The sequence below is a fragment of the Lasioglossum baleicum genome, unplaced genomic scaffold (assembly GCF_051020765.1).
Source record: "Lasioglossum baleicum unplaced genomic scaffold, iyLasBale1 scaffold1016, whole genome shotgun sequence".
Classification (NCBI taxonomy): domain Eukaryota; kingdom Metazoa; phylum Arthropoda; class Insecta; order Hymenoptera; family Halictidae; genus Lasioglossum; species Lasioglossum baleicum.
Window position 1 is genome coordinate 29,201 of NW_027470075.1, and position 7,300 is coordinate 36,500.

Below are 7,300 nucleotides of genomic sequence, written 5' to 3' on the forward strand. Positions count from 1 at the left end.
CTCCGACAGTGCTATGACTGCCGGATTTAATTTCAACATCATTTGGTGCTGTATCTCGTCCTTGTGTGCCAGTAGACTTTGTGCATTTGTATATACTATCTGATCCTCTTCAATCTGTAGCTGCTATTTTTTTGTTTCCCATCCACCTCTTCTCTTCTCTTCTTCGATAGCCCTCTTATATGATGGGCATTCCGGATCCATAGCATCATGGTCGTCCTTTATTTTCAAATTGTATGTTTTTATTTTAAACATACAGTTCACACATTTATTATGAACCTCTTTGCATTCACTTGCTTTATGATTTCCTGCACATTTATGGCACGATTCATCTCTCGTACAGTTTTTAGCAATATGGTAGAAACCCCAGCACTTGAAGCATCTCTTTATACTGAGGTGATTGTACACAGGGCATTTTCTCCAGCCTATATTCAACTTTTCTTTTTTTAACATCACTGCGTGTGTTACTTCATCTACTTCAATTATTATAGATCTACCTTCTTTACTTTTATTTCTAGTCTGACTATCATCTATATGTTTTTTTTTCTGGATTTTTTTTACTATGATAATGTGAGATTCACCAATACTATTCTGCTTCTTGATTGTATCTATTAGTTCATCATCATCCCCCTCCATTTCTTCCTCGCTAATATTGACAATTTTTATTTTCGGCTTCTTTTGAAATGATTCAGTAACGTTATAATTGTCACCTAGCTTCGACTGTACTACGTCTTTTACTTTCTCCATTTCTTCTCCGGTTTCACAGCCTAGAATTACTGTTCCTTCTTTTCCTTTTCGTACCTTTGTTATCCCCATTGGCATATTCTTAATATCAACCTTTTCTTTTATTATTTTCTTAGTGGTCTCGCTTTCTTGCTGAGTCTTCGGTTTGATTATTATGATGTTTTCCTTCTTTTTCTTCGTCGCCTCACTGTAGCTGACACTGCCGTGCACGTTTACGTCTGACACCTGCATTCTTCCTCGAAACATTTTTCGTAATTCTTCCATTTCTTGTTTGATACCTTTTAATTCCTCTTGCACTGTCTCCTTAATTAGCATTTTTATTTCTCTTTTGCATGCCATTTCATTTTTCATCTCTCTCATGGTTCTTACTACCCAATCAATTTTCATATCCATGCTCGCGTTCAAACCTACCGTTCTGCTTACGTCACTTTCTGACGATCCTATCGAACTTTGTCTTTCTCTTCCGCCTCGCGTCGATGTATCTTTTTCGCTGTCAACTGTAAACTTCTCATACGGGCCAGGACATGTCACATATTCTCGATTTTTATCGTACACCTTATGTTTACTTGCACATCCAGGGTGAAAAAAAAGCTTAAGGCACGACTTACATTGTACGACCAGGCTTCTTATCGCCTTCTTACATGCGGCACATCTATATTCCGAGTATTCCTCGTCCATATCAATAGGTATCGACTGACGTCGATTGTTTTGATTTTGGGCGCCCTCACACACACACACAGGTGTAGTCAAGACACGTCGCTAATAATGGCTGCCTTTCGCGGAATGTTTCCCGCATGGGAAATGTTTCCGCGTTCTTCTGAAAGCCACACACTCCCGTTTGAGAAATTATTTCCTACTTGGTCCTTACGTGTATTCTCAACGCCACGACACCCTTATATAATTTTATTCACTTCTGGTTCACCATAAATGCACAGTATTCGTAGAGCGATCTTTCACTATCTTTCATCTCATAGAGAGAGAGAGAGAGAGAGAGAGAGAGAGAGAGAGAGAGAGAGAGAGAGAGAGAGAGAGAGAGAGAGAGAGAGAGAGAGAGAGAGATTTATTATTAGCTTTCTCAGCTATTTACAATACACATATAAATACATGCATACATACATGCACAGTTTTACACATCATTCATTACAAACTCTTTCAACATTCGCTTAAACATTACTAATCGATCACACTGTTTCATTTCAATTGGTAATGCGTTGTACATTCGCACACCCTCGTAAAATAGACTTTTTTGCGCGCTTCTTGATTTGCGAAATTCGATGACAATATTCCCTGCCTGCCTAGTTTCGCGGGCTTCCCCTACTATTCTAAGCCTGTTGCTAAGTTGCATGGGCATCATATTATTTACGATCTTAAAAATAAATATGCACACATTGTAGTACAGCCTTTGTCTTACGTTCATAAATTGCAGCGTTTGAAGCATGCAATCAACTTTTGTACGCCTGTCACACTTCAGTATGACTCTCATCGCTCTGTTTTGCGCTTTTTGGAGCCTACTTAACTGTGTATCTCCCATATCAATTAGTAGTGTTGCACAATACTCGAAGTGAGGAGCTATGATTGACTTATATACAGTACATCTAGTGTAGGCCGAGATATAGTTCCCCATTCTGTTTAAAAAACTTATTTTTTTCCCTATTTTCTTTAACATGTAATCACAATGTCCGTTGAATTTGAGTCTGTCATCGATAATTACACCTAAGTACTTTATTATTTCTACGCGCTCAATTTCATTTCCATCCAAGCATCTCACAGTAGTATTGCCTCTCAATTCTTTTCTTATACCTCTAACTAACATATACTTCGTTTTCCCCGCATTCAACTTTAGTTTATTGGTGTTCATCCATAACTCTACTGTTCTAAACGCAATATTCAATTTTCTCTCAACCTCCGCACTACTCTCACCTATTACATAAATTAAGGTATCGTCCGCAAACATTTTTATATTACATACCTCCGAACACGCTTTTACAATATCATTCATATATATTATAAATAACAATGGGCCTAATACCGAACCCTGTGGCACCCCATATTCTGTTTCCAATATCTTTGACCATTCTTCATTCAGTCGAACTTGCTGCGTTCTATCTTTTAAGTAAGACCTAAACCATTCTAGAACCGTTCCTGTAATACCATACTGATATAGTTTCTCTAACAATCTTCCTCTGTCAATTGTCTCGAATGCCCGTTTAAGATCTACAAAAATGACTCCTACTATTTGTCTCTCACTGATGAATAATTTCCATTCATCTATAACGGTTTGTATGGCTGTTTCACAAGAGTAATTTTTCCTGAACCCCGACTGATGCTCCGTTATGATATTGTTACTTTCTAGGTACGCTTCAACTTGTTTTTTTACTATTATTTCTACCACTTTTTCATATATCGGTAACATATTAATAGGCCTATAGTCACTTGCCCTCTTAGGTTTTCCTACTTTTGGTATTGGAATTATCGTGGATGTTTTCCACTCATTCAAAAAACACCCTTCACTCAGAGACTTATTAATTATATCTAAATATTCTTTACTTATCACACTAAATACCGTTTTTAATATATCGCTCGTTATTCCTTCTTCCGTTCCTTTCTTTTTTGGTAACTCCCTAATGATTGTTTCTAACTGCTCTGCCTTAACTGACTCAAATTTTTCCATCTCTCCCTTCTTTTCAATACAATAAGTAGTTCTCTCGTTTGGGCTCGTAGTATTATCCCTGCCTATAGATTTTATTATGTTTTGAATACTCTGTATATAATATAAATTAAATTTGTCGGCTAATTTGCACTCTATATTATTGTCTAATATCTCGAAATCTACATTTTCTACATTTTTTGCGCCAGTTGATCCTCCTCTAATAATTTCTTTTAATGCTTTCCACATAGCTTTGGGATCGCTTCTATTAAGATCAATCATGTTTTCATGATATTCTTTTTTCTTTGATCTAATTAAATTTACCACTGCGTTCCTTTGAGTTTTAAATAGGTGCCAGTTCTGTTCCGTGCTATCGTACATTGCTTTTCTATATGCCTCATCTCTTTTAGTCGCTAACTCTTCTATTTCCTTGGAGTACCATATTTTCCCTTCCCATATTTTCGGTATTCTAAAGATTTTTTTAGGTGCCGAGGTATCTAGGGCATCAACTATACTATTGATTAGTTTCCTTGCTCTTAAGTTAATGTCTAGCTCTTGCCCTTTTCCAAGGTTACTCTCCACTAGCTTAACAAATTCCTCCGCATTATATCTATTATAATCCCTGCCACTGAATTCTTTATATTTATTTACAGTCTTGTTTGTATTTATGGCGACTTTTATCCACGCGTGATCCGTTATCTTGGGTTCATAGCTTACTACTACTGTTTCGACTTCGACCGACGGTCGGAAAGCCTGAGTGCCGGGATCGCCCAGGTTTGGACGCGCGAGGAAAGGTAACGGTCACGACACAAGGATTAAAGAAGACTCGCGGTGGACGATGTGATGGAGATCAATGACGAACGTTGATTTATTGATATGAAAGAAGTGGAGCGCGCACGGCTCTGACACGCGTGAATTCCAGAAAAGCAGGTGTTACAAAGAGTTTTTGAACCAGAGTGTTTCTGTGCGCGATGAACCAGAGAGAGTGACCCCGCTTCGCCGAGGGGGTTCCCGAATAGGCCCAAGTCGACGAACGCGGTGGTCCGCGATTGGCGGATCGATCGCAGAGTCGATTGTTTCGGGATTCGAATCGAGGTAGTTTACGGGTCACGACGGCGAGCCGTTGAGAACGCGGTGTCGAAAATAATAACACGCGGCGTGTGTTCTTGAAATTGGTAGAAAAACCCGGCGTGTCTCAATCGACCGGTAAACTTCTCGATTTGAATCCCGAACAACTACATTTATTTCTTTATTCGTAAAAACTAGATCTATAATTGTTTCACTATTTTTGGTAACTCTCGTTGGTTTGTCTACATGTTGCTTCATTCCTAAACTTTGCATAGTCGTTAGAAGCTTATTAGTATAATACGAGTCGGTCTTACAATCTATATTAAAATCTCCTAATATTATACATTCTTCTTTTATTGTTAGTTCTTCTACTATCTCCTCTATGAATCCTATAAACTCTCCATGCGACGCACTCGGTGAATGATATATAACCATTACCACTCCTTTAAACAATATCTCTTTCACTTCTATTGCCACGCACCAAACGATTCTTTCTAATTTTTTTGATACCACTATTTCATATTTAATATCGTCTCTTACATATATAACAACCCCCCCTGTGTTCCTTGTTTCTGCGTCGCATCTGACCACACTGTACCCCGGTACATTTATTTCGCTATCTTCGATTTCCGCAGTCAGTCTCGTCTCCGACAGTGCTATGACTGCCGGATTTAATTTCAACATCATTTGGTGCTGTATCTCGTCCTTGTGTGCCAGTAGACTTTGTGCATTTGTATATACTATCTGATCCTCTTCAATCTGTAGCTGCTATTTTTTTGTTTCCCATCCACCTCTTCTCTTCTCTTCTTCGATAGCCCTCTTATATGATGGGCATTCCGGATCCATAGCATCATGGTCGTCCTTTATTTTCAAATTGTATGTTTTTATTTTAAACATACAGTTCACACATTTATTATGAACCTCTTTGCATTCACTTGCTTTATGATTTCCTGCACATTTATGGCACGATTCATCTCTCGTACAGTTTTTAGCAATATGGTAGAAACCCCAGCACTTGAAGCATCTCTTTATACTGAGGTGATTGTACACAGGGCATTTTCTCCAGCCTATATTCAACTTTTCTTTTTTTAACATCACTGCGTGTGTTACTTCATCTACTTCAATTATTATAGATCTACCTTCTTTACTTTTATTTCTAGTCTGACTATCATCTATATGTTTTTTTTTCTGGATTTTTTTTACTATGATAATGTGAGATTCACCAATACTATTCTGCTTCTTGATTGTATCTATTAGTTCATCATCATCCCCCTCCATTTCTTCCTCGCTAATATTGACAATTTTTATTTTCGGCTTCTTTTGAAATGATTCAGTAACGTTATAATTGTCACCTAGCTTCGACTGTACTACGTCTTTTACTTTCTCCATTTCTTCTCCGGTTTCACAGCCTAGAATTACTGTTCCTTCTTTTCCTTTTCGTACCTTTGTTATCCCCATTGGCATATTCTTAATATCAACCTTTTCTTTTATTATTTTCTTAGTGGTCTCGCTTTCTTGCTGAGTCTTCGGTTTGATTATTATGATGTTTTCCTTCTTTTTCTTCGTCGCCTCACTGTAGCTGACACTGCCGTGCACGTTTACGTCTGACACCTGCATTCTTCCTCGAAACATTTTTCGTAATTCTTCCATTTCTTGTTTGATACCTTTTAATTCCTCTTGCACTGTCTCCTTAATTAGCATTTTTATTTCTCTTTTGCATGCCATTTCATTTTTCATCTCTCTCATGGTTCTTACTACCCAATCAATTTTCATATCCATGCTCGCGTTCAAACCTACCGTTCTGCTTACGTCACTTTCTGACGATCCTATCGAACTTTGTCTTTCTCTTCCGCCTCGCGTCGATGTATCTTTTTCGCTGTCAACTGTAAACTTCTCATATGGGCCAGGACATGTCACATATTCTCGATTTTTATCGTACACCTTATGTTTACTTGCACATCCAGGGTGAAAAAAAAGCTTAAGGCACGACTTACATTGTACGACCAGGCTTCTTATCGCCTTCTTACATGCGGCACATCTATATTCCGAGTATTCCTCGTCCATATCAATAGGTATCGACTGACGTCGATTGTTTTGATTTTGGGCGCCCTCACACACACACACAGGTGTAGTCAAGACACGTCGCTAATAATGGCTGCCTTTCGCGGAATGTTTCCCGCATGGGAAATGTTTCCGCGTTCTTCTGAAAGCCACACACTCCCGTTTGAGAAATTATTTCCTACTTGGTCCTTACGTGTATTCTCAACGCCACGACACCCTTATATAATTTTATTCACTTCTGGTTCACCATAAATGCACAGTATTCGTAGAGCGATCTTTCACTATCTTTCATCTCATAGAGAGAGAGAGAGAGAGAGAGAGAGAGAGAGAGAGAGAGAGAGATTTATTATTAGCTTTCTCAGCTATTTACAATACACATATAAATACATGCATACATACATGCACAGTTTTACACATCATTCATTACAAACTCTTTCAACATTCGCTTAAACATTACTAATCGATCACACTGTTTTATTTCAATTGGTAATGCGTTGTACATTCGCACACCCTCGTAAAATAGACTTTTTTGCGCGCTTCTTGATTTGCGAAATTCGATGACAATATTCCCTGCCTGCCTAGTTTCGCGGGCTTCCCCTACTATTCTAAGCCTGTTGCTAAGTTGCATGGGCATCATATTATTTACGATCTTAAAAATAAATATGCACACATTGTAGTACAGCCTTTGTCTTACGTTCATAAATTGCAGCGTTTGAAGCATGCAATCAACTTTTGTACGCCTGTCACACTTCAGTATGACTCTCATCGCTCTGTTTTGCGCTT